The 12,817-nt window shown below is 43.9% G+C and overlaps 1 protein-coding gene across 1 annotated transcript in view; it reads right to left on the bottom strand.

Moving 5' to 3' along the window:
* The window catches only part of Abcb11 (ATP binding cassette subfamily B member 11), an 80,865-nt gene extending 79,431 nt beyond the window's left edge, over window positions 1-1,434 (bottom strand). Inside the window, exon 1 of the mRNA XM_038335866.1 lies at window positions 1,186-1,434. The gene's annotated coding sequence lies outside the window, so the exon portion shown is untranslated. The remainder of the gene's footprint in view (window positions 1-1,185) is intronic.
* Between the last annotated feature and the right edge of the window lie 11,383 nt (window positions 1,435-12,817).

Below are 12,817 nucleotides of genomic sequence, written 5' to 3'. Positions count from 1 at the left end.
AGAAACTGGTTTCAGAGTAAAGAATTTTATACTCCTATTGCAATAAGGGCAACCAGATGACTGCCTGCTCATCTTCTCTCTCTCTCTCTCTCTCTCTCTCTCTCTCTCTCTCTCTCTCTCTCTCTCTCTCTCTCTCTCTCTCGTGGTTTTATTGGAATATAGTTACTACATTCACCCTTTTTTTAGTCTTTGGTCGCATTATTATCTCCGACATAAACTGGAAGTCCTTCGCTGTATTTACTTCCTGGCTCTTTGCAGAAAACCCTCCCACTCCAGCACCACGAAGTCAGTTCAGAAGAGTGAGAAAATTCTCAAAAATGTGATTTTTTTAAAAAACTAAGCTATTGTCTAGAGCATCAACCTTCTAATTAGCTTCACTTTTATGGAGCTTCTGGAGTGAACAACAGGTGGGTGATAGACTCCTGGAAAAATTGCAGATGTGATGACCATAGATGAAGGAGATGCAAGAGCACTAGCTTGGGAATCTCTGGAATGAACACATTCGCCATGAATTTGCCCTGGAGAGAAACTCAAAGTAGACAGAGGAAGAAAGAAAGAAAGGGAAGAGCATGTGGAAGGCCCAGAACCCAGAGACAGAACAGGAGCAAGGACTGAAGAATAACAATGAGTCTTGGGGGCAGGGGAGGGGTGAGCTACCTCTGGGGCTGCTGTTGATCCTTGATTCTTTAACGCTGGGGTCTTGGGGCTTTATCCCACCAACAATGGGAGTTCATGAAAGGTTTTAGGCAAGAAGAGAATAACTGATCTTTTTAAGTCTCGGATAAGCCTTGAGATTTTGTGATTATTAGTTCAAACAGGGTCTTGTTTGTATAAATGCCAAGCTTAAAAAGCATCGCTCTGGCATTTTTACTTTGGGTGATCTTTTTTCTTCTTCTATCTATTCACCTATTTTTTTTTAACATGCACACATTTTCAAGACAACTGATGTACAAATAGCACTGCTTTACGACAGCCACCAGGTCTCCCTCATTGATTATACTAAGAACGCAGCCCCGTGTCTTCATACATCTACCCAAGGGCTACACCCCTGGCATATGACAACACTGGGCTTTCGGTAAATCTGAAACACAACCCCATAAACTGAGATTTAAAAAAAAGAAAAAGATAAGAACAGACTTGGAAAGCAGAGACTTAAAATGCTACTGGCAAATGCAAGTCACTTACCTATGGATGTGAATTTGAAGAAGCCAGAAGAAGCCAGAGATTCCACTGAGGAAAGTCAGGATTGTACACCCATTCCCAAGATCAGTTTTCATCGTAATAAAACATTGAACAGAAATCGGGCCTTTTCCAGAACACTGACTATTTGCTTATAGGTCAGTGCCCTAACGTCCAGATCCGCCACAGGTCAGTGACAGGAGAGGAAAGGTCAACCGTACTCAACGCAGTAACCCCAACCCAGAGTGCACTGGGAACCTTGGGAGGGTATCAACAAGCTTTAGAAACAACTGATTTGCCTTAGAATGCGGCCCAACAGTAGAGGGCCTGGTGAGAAGCTTGGCTCTTTCTTCCTAAGCCCTTTATTTTAAAAAGCTACTTAAAAAAAAAAAATCTAACAAGACAAAAATACTTCTAGTCTTCTCCCGTCAATTTGAGGTGGCCCTTGTGACATCCCGGGGTTGCAGGCTCTCCATGATCTGGAACCAGCCCCAAAGTTTAGTGGAGAATTGATAACATGCAATTGCCTTCTGCTCAGAGCTCTGAGCACACAGATGACCCTTGACCCTCGTCTGATAAGTCAGTAACCTCAGGCTCTGCCCACCAACAGCAGTAGAAATGCGTGACTTTTAAAACACATTCCTGTTAACAAAGAATCAAGGCAAATGAATGCTTAGAGCTACCAGGCCTCTTCTTCTGCCTCCTCACTGTTATTAAGGTGATTCTTCTTACTACTTTTCTTCTTTATTAATTTGAATTACATTGCTTTTGAAAGTAATATAGTCATATGACTCAAAATGCTACTTATTTTTTTATTTTTCTCCTTGAAAAGGAGTGGTTGTAAGATTATTACTGAACGTGGGGTCATGACTTCTGCCCCAAGTCAGGATTGGCCACCTGTCATTCATAAGCCAATAAAAATAGGCAAATGAATAATAGAAAGCAGAGAAGGGAGATTTATTCAGTGGTCCACAGAGACAGAGATCCAGTGAGCACCCAGTCTCTGGGCTCCTGAAATGAGATCAAAGTTTATTAAACAGAATGTTGGGGACCAGCTTTGACAAAATTCGTACGTTCCAGGTTAGGAGCATGAGGATTAGAATTATTAAGCAAAAGAAACAGAGATAGAAAAGAGATAAGAGACAGAAACACAGGACAGCATCAGGAGGGGCATACAGTGAATACTGAACCCCACATTTTTTCCCCAAAAGGGGAGGGAAAAAGCAACAGACTTCATTAACATGATGTAAAGGATAGACTCGAATTCTCCAACCTTTGGTCCAGATGGAGCCAATCACCTCTATACCCAAAATACTAATTAACCACACTCTATAAATCAGGATCGCTTGTTTGTAGCCATGCCTGTTGTCAACAACTTTGAAAGAGCAAAAATAAGCTCAAACTCTCTGACCTTCAGTCAAGGTGCAACAGGCTCACATCTGTGTGTGCCCTCACAATAGAACACCAGAGAAATGCACCTCTAAGAGGTTCCTGCCAAGGTGTCGTTCTGCCCACCACTGACCTTGCTTCAGCCTTGCGGTCTAAGAAGTTGTTAGAACTGTGTGAAATCTCAAGAGACAAGCCCCACACCCTCCCCCCATCATGGATATCTATCTCTCCCTTCTCCCAGTGTGAGATTCTCAAGGAAATTGCCATTTCTTTTGGGGTGCACTCTTTCAGTAGTCTGATGGTCAGATTGAGAGGTGCACTTTAGAATGTCTTTATTTCTTCCAGGTCAGCCAGAGGACCCTACAGAATATTGATGGTGCTTGGCAAGTCCTTCTTAAAGCATGCCTATCGTGCCCACAGAGGGCTTTTGAGCAAAAAGGCTGGATGTTGCAACACAGTGGTATGATGTTTACCTAAGGTGGTGAAGACAGGCCAAGAAAGACTTTCAGAGGCAAGGAGAAGGGTTGCAGTCTGAGACTGTTAACCCAGTGGGACAGAATAACAGGGACTGGCCAGCTATGCTTTTATTATTAAATAAATAACTTTTGCTTCATTATTATCATTCTATGGCTCAATATGAATTGTAGAAACCCAACACTAATCATCTAACCCAATACATAGAATTGGCTGTACTTGGGTAGTATAGGGAGCAACAGAAAGAAAAACAGCTAACGTCCTTTCCTTGGGTACCTCAAGCAAGTCGTGTGGACGGATGTAGTCCCTGTAGGTTCACTCATTACAGAGAGAGGCAAAACCAAATGGCCTCATATTTAGGTTCCACTGTTTACTGGAAACTTGATTTAGCTAAGGTCATGACTTGGCTAGCTTCGTCTCCCCCATATGGTCTTTTGCGATAGTGGAGGAATGTTCTTATTCGTCCAAGGACCCAGGATGACAAAGCTTCTCTCATCCTTCAGATGCAGCTCTCAGGGTTTCCTTGGATATTGGTATCTATCGCACAAGGAAGGATGAGACATAGGATATTTTACATGAACAGTTTCTATGGGCCAAACCTGGCCATGGCATTCATTATTTCTGGTCACATTCCATTCACAAGGACTCTGTCATATGGCCACCCCTTATTGAAAGAGAAACTCGGAGATTAGGTCTAACTATGTACCTAAAATTCTGTTTAAAACCTAGACAACCTCAAGAGATGGGGTTTGAAATCACAAAGACTGTGGTTTAGGTAGTACTACTTATATGATCAAAGTCAGTGACTCTGTCCATTTCTCCATCTACGAAAAGGGAGTGGGAATACCAGACTCCTGCTGGGACCTCCTTGTGCTGTGCATTCTGGGTAGAGATTTTGCAGGTGTGAAGTTTGGGTGTGGGGCAGAGCAGATTCTCACCTGACTGGCAGCCTCCTTGGGAGGTCTCCCAGGGAGCATGCTCCAAGGTTAGCAAATGGGTTTGAGTCAGAAATTCACCAAGAAACAGAAGGGCAACTCAGTACAAAGAAACCCCATTCAGCTCCCTGGGAGGGGAAGGACAGCAGAAATCTCACCCAAAAGCTAAGCCAGGTGGCCAGGTCCAAAAGAGACCGGCAAACCCACTCACAGTGCTACAAAGCTCCAAGTCCTGTTGCGGATTCTGATGAATCAGTGACTCTTGCAGCCAGACAGGCCACTGAATGGAGAGGAAGCTCCTTTTGCCACTCTCTGTGACTCACAAGTCTATATGGCTAGGTGCTGTTGGAGAGAGAACTTACTGCTTAAAACAGGGATCCTTTGAGAGCCTCATAATGAGGGATAATCAAATCAGGGAGAGCAGCTACTACAACTCCAAGGTAAGAGATAGATCAGGGAGACAGTGGATGCGAGCACTGAAGGCTGGAGCTCTATGTGCCTAAAAGTGAAGGCAGCAGGAGGCACAGAGCAGGCCCTGGAGTGTGCAGAGAAAAAGAACCCCACCCTTTGCGGCTAAGAGGAAAATAATAGAGAGTAAATCTGGAGTTTGAGAGCCCTGAGCCTGAGGAGAGGAGGTAGACGGCCCGCTGGAGCCAGCTGTGTGCTGTGGGGGTCACTGCTGTACCGACAGAGAACTCTGAAGCTCTAGCAGACTACTCAACCTCCACAGCCTCGGCTCTCCAGCGGGAGAATTCAAGCTTAGTGGGTGTGGAAAGCACAGAGATAAAATTTGCTTACACAGATCTCGGGGCTGTGTTTGCTTGTTACTTGCGTTTCTTTACATGTGGGAAGTGCACCAGCTAGAATATCAGCCACTCCAGGGTGTTTGAATTGAGCATTCTTAGGAAAGTGGGAGCATCTGCCTGAATGACAGGCAGAAGGTAAAGGTTAGGACACTAGAATAAGCCAAACCAAACCGTTAAAAGACCTCCATAGTGAAAGTTGAAATACTGAAGAAAGGCTGGGCACTGTGGTACACGTCTTTGATCCCAGCTCTCAGGAGGCAGACACAGGCAGATCTATGAGTTTGAGGTTAGCCTGTTCTACATAGTAAGTTCCAGGACAACTAGGGTTCCATAGTGAGACCCTGTCTTGAGAACCCAAAATAAAAATATTGAAGAAAGAAATGGAAGAGGACATTGGAAGACAGGACGCCTCCGAACTCATTGGCCTACAGGATTAGTACTATGAAAATGGCTACACTGTCGAAAGCAACCTACAGATTCAGTGCAATGCAGTCTACAGATTCAGTGCAATGCAATTGCCATTCAAGTTCTTACCACAACCCATATGGAAATACAGTAAATAAATAATTGAATAAATAAATTTCCTATGGAAGCCATAGGTGGCCAAATAAAAAGGCCAGTGCTAGGTGTGGGATTCCTCCCTTCAAATTATTGTTCAGGGATGTCTCTCAAACAGCCAGAAAAATACAAATTGTTGCCATTATTCTTGGTTGCCCACAAGAACTCAATAGTGATATCCTGTTGCTGAGGTACCTACCACACATAGTAGTCACAGGATATAGAGAAATCATGTTAGAGCAGACCAGGAAGCTGGGGAACTCACAGACCCAAGAGTTAAACCAGCTACTACTACTCCGCTACACCTGCTTCGCATCTAACTGCCTTCTAAATTCGCATCTCTTTCCCCATAGATTCGCAAAGCTCTCAGGCCTCAACAGAGAAGTTTCTTTGTGCAGCGCATGGTGGCCAGCACAGAAACTCACAGCTGGTCAGCGAGCAGAGAATAAATGACTGTGGAGTGCTCGGCCACACATGGGAGTGCTCCCCACACATGGGAGTGCTCCCCGCAGGCCTAGGGACCATCAGGAGAGGAGGGATGGAAGAGCTGTTAAGAACCAGAGGTTACGAAAGACCAGTGAGAAGCAGTGTCTTCCAGTAATGCAAGACTCAGGTAGCTGTGGTTGCCTGCTTAGGTCTTGTACAAGGTCAACCTGTCAATGCTCTCACCTGAAGGAAGATGGACTGCAGAACTATAACTATAACTATAACAACTATAACTATAACTATATCTATATCTATAACTATAACTATATCTATAACTATAACTATAACTATAGCATCTGAGGAGCTATAATCAGCCGATGGCTTCTAGGAAAGTCAGTGTTTTTTCTTAAGGGATGACCCTGGTAGATCAACCTTGCTTCTCTGGCTGCCCACCCCCCCCCCCACATACCCATGAGCATTTAAGCAATACAAATTGGACGTGAAGGTTTATTAAAAACAACAACAACAACAACAAAAGAAAAATGAGAACATGAATTTGGGCGTGGAGTGGGAAGACAGGTTAGGTCTTGAAGGAGTTCGAGAGGAAGAGTGGCCAATGAATGTGATCAAAACACACATTCTCAGAAAGTCTCAAAGAATTAATGAAAATATTATTGCCTTTAACTAAAAAAATTAACATGGAAACATAATAACCCCAAATAGCCAAATTCATGCTAAGGACAAAGAACCATTAGAGATATCACAGTGTTTGATTTCAAACTATACTACAAGCTAGAGTAACGAGGCCACATGATACTGGCACAAAAACAGACAATACAGACTACGAGAGAGGACCCACACAGCTGTGACCACTTACCTTCTGACAAAAATGAGGGAAACACGGGTCAGAGAAAAGACAGTCTCTTCAACAAGTGTGCGGGAAAAGAAGATATTCGCCTGTGTCAGAGTGAAGCCAGAACTATATGTCTTGTCCTGAATGAAGGTCCACTGAAAACTGCATCAGCCACCTTAACGTGAGACTGGAATTCCTGAAACGGTTAGAGGAAAGCAGGGGAAATACTTCAACAGGGAATACAGTTAGCACTTTCTGAAACACAGCCCGGTAGCACAAGAAAACTGATGGATGGGATTGCCTGAAGTTAAAGGGCGGCTCAGTGAAGGAAACAATCCCCAGGGTGAAGAGACAGCTACAGAATGGGAGAAAATCTTGGAGAGCATCTACAAAGAACTTCAAAATTTAGACAGCCAAAGATCAATCCTCCAGCCAATAAATCTGCAAATACATGAAACAAACAGTTCACAAAGAAGAAATACAAACGGCCAAAGTGTATTTGAAAAGTTATTCAGCATCCTTAGCCATTAGGGAAATGGAAGATAAAACTGTATTGGGATTCTGTCTTACCCTAGTCCTAGTCAGAATGTCTCCTGAACCTCCCCTCTCCCAAAAAGGAACAAATAACTGTCAAGAATGTGGAGAAAAGAGGCCCTTTAGACACTGCTGGTGGGAATTTCTACAACCACTATAGAAATCAGTATGGAGGTTTTACATAAAACTAAACACAGCACAACTATAACATTTAGTTATACACTCAGAGGTATACTTAGACTAATTAACACATCACAGACTTATCTACCTGTGTATTCCTGTTTATTGACAAACTGTTCACATTGCTCGTGCTGTGGAAGGAGTCCAGATGCCCTCCAACAGATGAATAGGTGAATACAATGTGATAGATACAGGTATGGGGAGATATAGACGAAAAAGCACTAGAATATAGACTTGATTCTATCAGGGGATATTCGATTGCACTGCGAACACCAAGACTGTGTTTGTGTTAATTAAATAAAATTAGCCTTGGGTCAGGAGGCTGAGTTAGCAATTAGTCAACAGAAAGTAGTCATAGAGCATCAGGGGGCATCCGGAAGAGTTAAATAGATGGACAGGGAGTCACTGAGAGGGATTTGGAATGCCAGGACTTTTTATGCTTTAGGGGAGCAGAAGGACACTCTCTTTCAGAGATACCAGCAACAAGAGAAGGTTAGCTAGTTGTGACCCAGCTTCTCTGAGCTCACACATTTTCTCCCCAGCCTTTAAATCTTGAGTCTTGTTTATAAATAGAACAGTAGAGTTTTAGTTAAGCTATCTTTAGCAGTCAGGCGGTGGTAGCACACGCCTTTAATCCCAGCAAACGGGTGGCAGAGGCAGGTGGATCTCTGTGAGTTCAAGGCCATCCTGGTCCACGTGAGCAAGTTCCAGAACAGAAAAAAAAGCTACTTTTAATGGCAGTGAAAACAGAATTCCCTGCAGGCTGCAGCCTGAGTGACCAGACCCCTACCAGAGAAGCAGGCTGGTAACTGCAGAGTCCCAATCGCTGACTGAAATAGCAGTAGACTAAGGTGCAGCCACAGTGCCGAAGTCAAAAAGACATGATTAATTAGCTAATCTTTTCTCCTGGACAGATATGGTGGCAGACACCCATGATCCCAGGACTTAGAAGGTCTAGGCAGTAATTAATATATTATATGTTGAGGCTAGCCTAAACTACATAGTGAGACCCTGTCAAACAAGCAACATACATCTATACTATATCTATATTTGTATCTTTATCTATAGATACACACACACACACACACACACACACACACACACACATATATATATATATATATATATATATATATATACATACATACATACTTTTCGTTCTTGTTTTTTCTTTCTCTTTCCCTGAAGCACCATTATAGATGATGTCAGGTAACATCAGAAATTTTACAACAGAGAAGAATAAGTAAAATAAATAAGAAAATCAGGGAGAAATCTGCTGTAGACTAAAAGAAGTCACTGGTAAGTACTGCACCCACGGTGTTCAGTCATTACTATTGTTACGTGGATTCTTTTGTCCCTGGAGGGGAACCAGCCTGCCTAAGGCCTTGGCTGATGGGTTTCATGTCTGAGTTGTATCCAGAACACCTCCCTCCTGGTGATGCATCCGTCTTGGAAATGATCCTTCACGGGTGCCTGTTTACAGGCAAGCCCGGGTCACGGAGGTGCGTGCCAAGTGATTACAGATTTGGCGTGGGTGGTGTCTACTACTCCCTAGCTCAGAGCAAGGTGGTTCATGCTTCACACAAGGTAGACTGGGAACTGGGAACAGGTTTGCCAAACTAGTCCTACGCGTCTTGAAAAACAACCAAATAAACTCCTGAACTCTGCATATATCTTTCGTTAAACTTTCCACCACAGGTATAGTGAAAATGAGACAGGCACGTTGTTTTTATTATTGAGTTTCAAATGGCTGCATAGAGTCTCTCAACCCTTATTTATTAATGCTGGATGACACCTTAAGAGCCAGGGACCTTGGCCTGTGAAATGCCACCACAACAGTACCAACCAGGGTTCTCTTATGGACCCAAACTGATAGAATGAATATATAATAATACAAGGGGATTTACTAGGGCTGGCTTAAGTATATGGTCCAGGTAGTCTAACAAGCTCTGGTTCCTAATGGAAAGGCCAAGAATCTGGTAGTTGTTCAGTTCCTGAGGCCGGATGTCTCTGCAGTTCTAATGCTGGAGCGTGGAAAGGTGCTGGCCCTCTATGTTCCTAGTCTACGCATCCTCCAAAAAAAAAAAAAAAATAAGATGCCTTCACAAATTAGTGTCACACTGAGGACTTGAAAGATGGGGCTCAGCCACATAGTGGTGGCACACACCTTTAACCCCAGCATTCGGAAGGCAGAGGCAGGCGGATCTCTATGAGTTCGAGGCCTGCCTGCTCTACAGAGCTAATTCCAGGACAACCAGGGCTACACAAAGAAACCCTGTCTCAAAAAAAAAAAATGGGTTCCCCCTGCACATCCCTTTAACACTCCTAACTGACCTATGCAGAAGACAAATGGACCACTGAGAATGACAGTTGGTTATCACAAACTTAATCAAAGAATTGCTATACCAGATGTGTCCTTTCTGGCACAGATTAGCACACCTGCTGGTCCATAGAATGCAGGTACTGATCTAGCAAATGTCTGTGTTCTCAGCACTTGTCCGTAGGGACCACTGAGGTCATTTGTTTCCAGCTGGCACAGCCAGCAGTGCGTGTTTACAGTTTTACCTCCAGGTTACAGTAACTCCCCTGCTCAATTGATGTCTTAGTTTGAAGGGATCCTGATCCTTTGTCTCTTCCACACAATGCCACACTGGTGCGCTGTATTGGCAACATCACGCTGCTTGGACTGAGTGGGCAAGAGGTAGCAAACACTTTGGACTTGTTGGCAACACATATGCACGTCAGAGGATGGGAACTATAGCTGACCAAAATTCAGAGACCTTCTACCTCAGTGAAATTTCTAGGAGTCCAGCGGTATGGGGCATGCAAAAGTGTTCCTTCTAAGACGAAGGATGCACCTGGGCACTCCCACCACTAAGAAACATTTAGAAGGCTTCTTTGGATTCTGGAAGCAGTACATTTCTCACTTGAGTGTGTGTTATTTTGGCCAATATATCAAGTAATTTAGGAAAGTGCTGGCTTTGAGTAGGAACGGAAACAGGAGGCTTTCCAACAAGTCCAGGCTGCTGTGCATCTGGACCATAGGATCCAGCAGACCTGATGGTACTTATGGTGGCAGTGATAGATCAGGGTGCTAGCTGGAGCCTTTGCCGGGCCTCTTAGTTTTGCTTCCTATTGTTCTGTTAAAGACCATGGCCATAGGGAGCTTGAGAAAAGAAAGGGTCTATTTCATCATGTTACTCCCAGGTCACAGTTCATCACTGAGGGAAGTCAGAGCAGGAACTCAAACAAGGCAGGAACCTGGAGGCAGAAGCTGATGCAGAGGCCATGGAGGGGTGCTGCTTACTGACGTGCTCAGCCTGGTTTCCACCGGTCCAGAGGCGGCATTGCTCACGGTGAGCCATGTCCCCCCACATCAGTCGTTAATCAAGAAAATGCCCTACAGGCTTGCCTGCAATCCATTAGGATGGAGGCAATTCCTCGTCGAGAGTCCAGATAAATCTTAGAAAAAAAAAATGTCAAGTTAAAAAAAAAAAGTCAGACAAGCAGTGAGTTATCTAGACCCAATTCACTAATTCACTGCTAACCCTCACCCTTTGGAGCCACATAATTGAAGAGTCACAGTTGAAATAATCACTGAAAGTCCTTAACCAACAGGTGTGGTGTGCGCTTCTGTAATCCCAGCACTCCGGAAGGAGAAGCAAGACCCTGTCCTGAAACCAAACCAAACTGAAAAGGAGCTGGCTATGCAGACCCTGTCTTAAGCACCAACCTTCAGACTAAGACAGGAAAAAACAATTAAGAGATCGGAAGCCAAATCCAACTTGCATCCACTCTGGGAGAGCTGGCGGGGTGACGGTTATAACAGCAGAACCTCTCTGGATTCCTGCAGACCCTACACCAGAGTTCACATAGCTTCAAATGATGCGGTGTTGAATACGGAAGGTCCACTTCTTGCAGTCTCGGGAGTTCATTTCAGCATCATCCACGCTTTCTTAAGGATTTATGCTAGAGGCAGTTTACTATACCACTTCTCCCTGTGCCAGCCCCCTCCCGCTCTCCCTCTTCCTCCCACCCTGCCCGTTCTTCATAACTGTTGTATGTATAGAAACAAACACATGTGTCAAGCAGAAACAAAACCCAAAACACATTATGTTCTATGAAATTTCACACCCTGTCCTCGAAGTCAAGTTGCTCCTTAGAGAGCTTTACCGTTACTTTACTGGACCTTGCCTGAAGGTCACTGTTTTACGTTACGAGTTTCCACTAAAAGTCTTCCAAGTTTATAGAAGTTTAAGGCAAACATGCACTCAAGGGAAGTTGGCCCCAGGACAAGACCCAGGTCCAGCCAAACTAGACACGGTTATTATATCCCTCGCCTGCTTTCAGTGGGAGAGTCAGATCTGTGGCCCAGTTTTGTTCAGTGCAGAAGATCTTTACTGAGCGCCTTTAGGAGTTTTAACAGGAGAAATTATTTCGTTCTTACTTTTTTTTCTGTTTTCAACATCTATCAAGGGCTACAGTAACCACCTGGTGATCATGACACGATACACAAATGATGAAGATTCACGTGCGGAGGATGCTGGGGAGGGTGATGGGAATAGAAACACCTGGGACTTGATGGTAGCATTAACCCATTAAAGCAACCCTGAGCCCAAATATGGTGAGGTTTCATGGCATATAAAAAAATCACCTTTATGACTTAAGCCATTATCATTGGAATATCCCTTCTGCATATACACTAACTTCTAATGCCTATATACCCAGAAAGCTTCAGACAGTACATTTTATACTTTGTAGAAAGAGGTACAGAGAGACCCCTCACACATTGATTTTCTCAGAGATAAAATATTCTACCTTGAAGGGAAGCTTGCAGAGCTCAGGAAGTAAACAACTTGAAAGCTTCAGAAAGTCCCTGAAACTGACCAGATTCACTAAACTCCTCCCTCCCCAAGCTTACATAAGCAGCAAAAACTGCTGAGAGACACTCTCAGACAAGTAGAGCTGCCTGAGAGAGGCAGAGACCAGCTAAGCTCCCTGCAAATGACCATCCCCGACCTGTTGAGCTGCCTGCAAGTTCTGCACTGAGCTCCAGGTCTCCAGCATTTGGGTTTCCCGCTTTTCCACACTAGGGTAGGCTTTTGATGATGTAGCCATCTTTGATTTGTTCCTGCTCCTGAAAGTAGCCGCTCACTCATACTCCTGTAAGGAATCCCAATAAAACTCGTTATTCCGCTAAGTCAAACTTCAGCTGTATCCTTTCTTTGTTCTGTAGCTAGCTCCATATCTGGGATGAGTAGACAGTTTTTTTTTATCTCTCTTCAAGAATAGTGTCATACAGCACACACATATATACACACACACACACACACGTATGCAATTATATATTCTGGAGATTTTAACATAGGGAATTCAGAAGGTGAAACAAGAAAGCAAGAAAAGTAAGAACAAAGCAGTTCACATCTCAAATCCCTAAGCCAACGACTCATGACTTCAATGACCTTTGACTTCCTTCATCTCCC

This window comes from Arvicola amphibius, chromosome 7 (genome assembly GCF_903992535.2).
Source record: "Arvicola amphibius chromosome 7, mArvAmp1.2, whole genome shotgun sequence".
Taxonomy (NCBI): domain Eukaryota; kingdom Metazoa; phylum Chordata; class Mammalia; order Rodentia; family Cricetidae; genus Arvicola; species Arvicola amphibius.
Note: the sequence above shows the minus strand (reverse complement) of the source record. Positions and strands in the feature narration are given on the sequence as shown.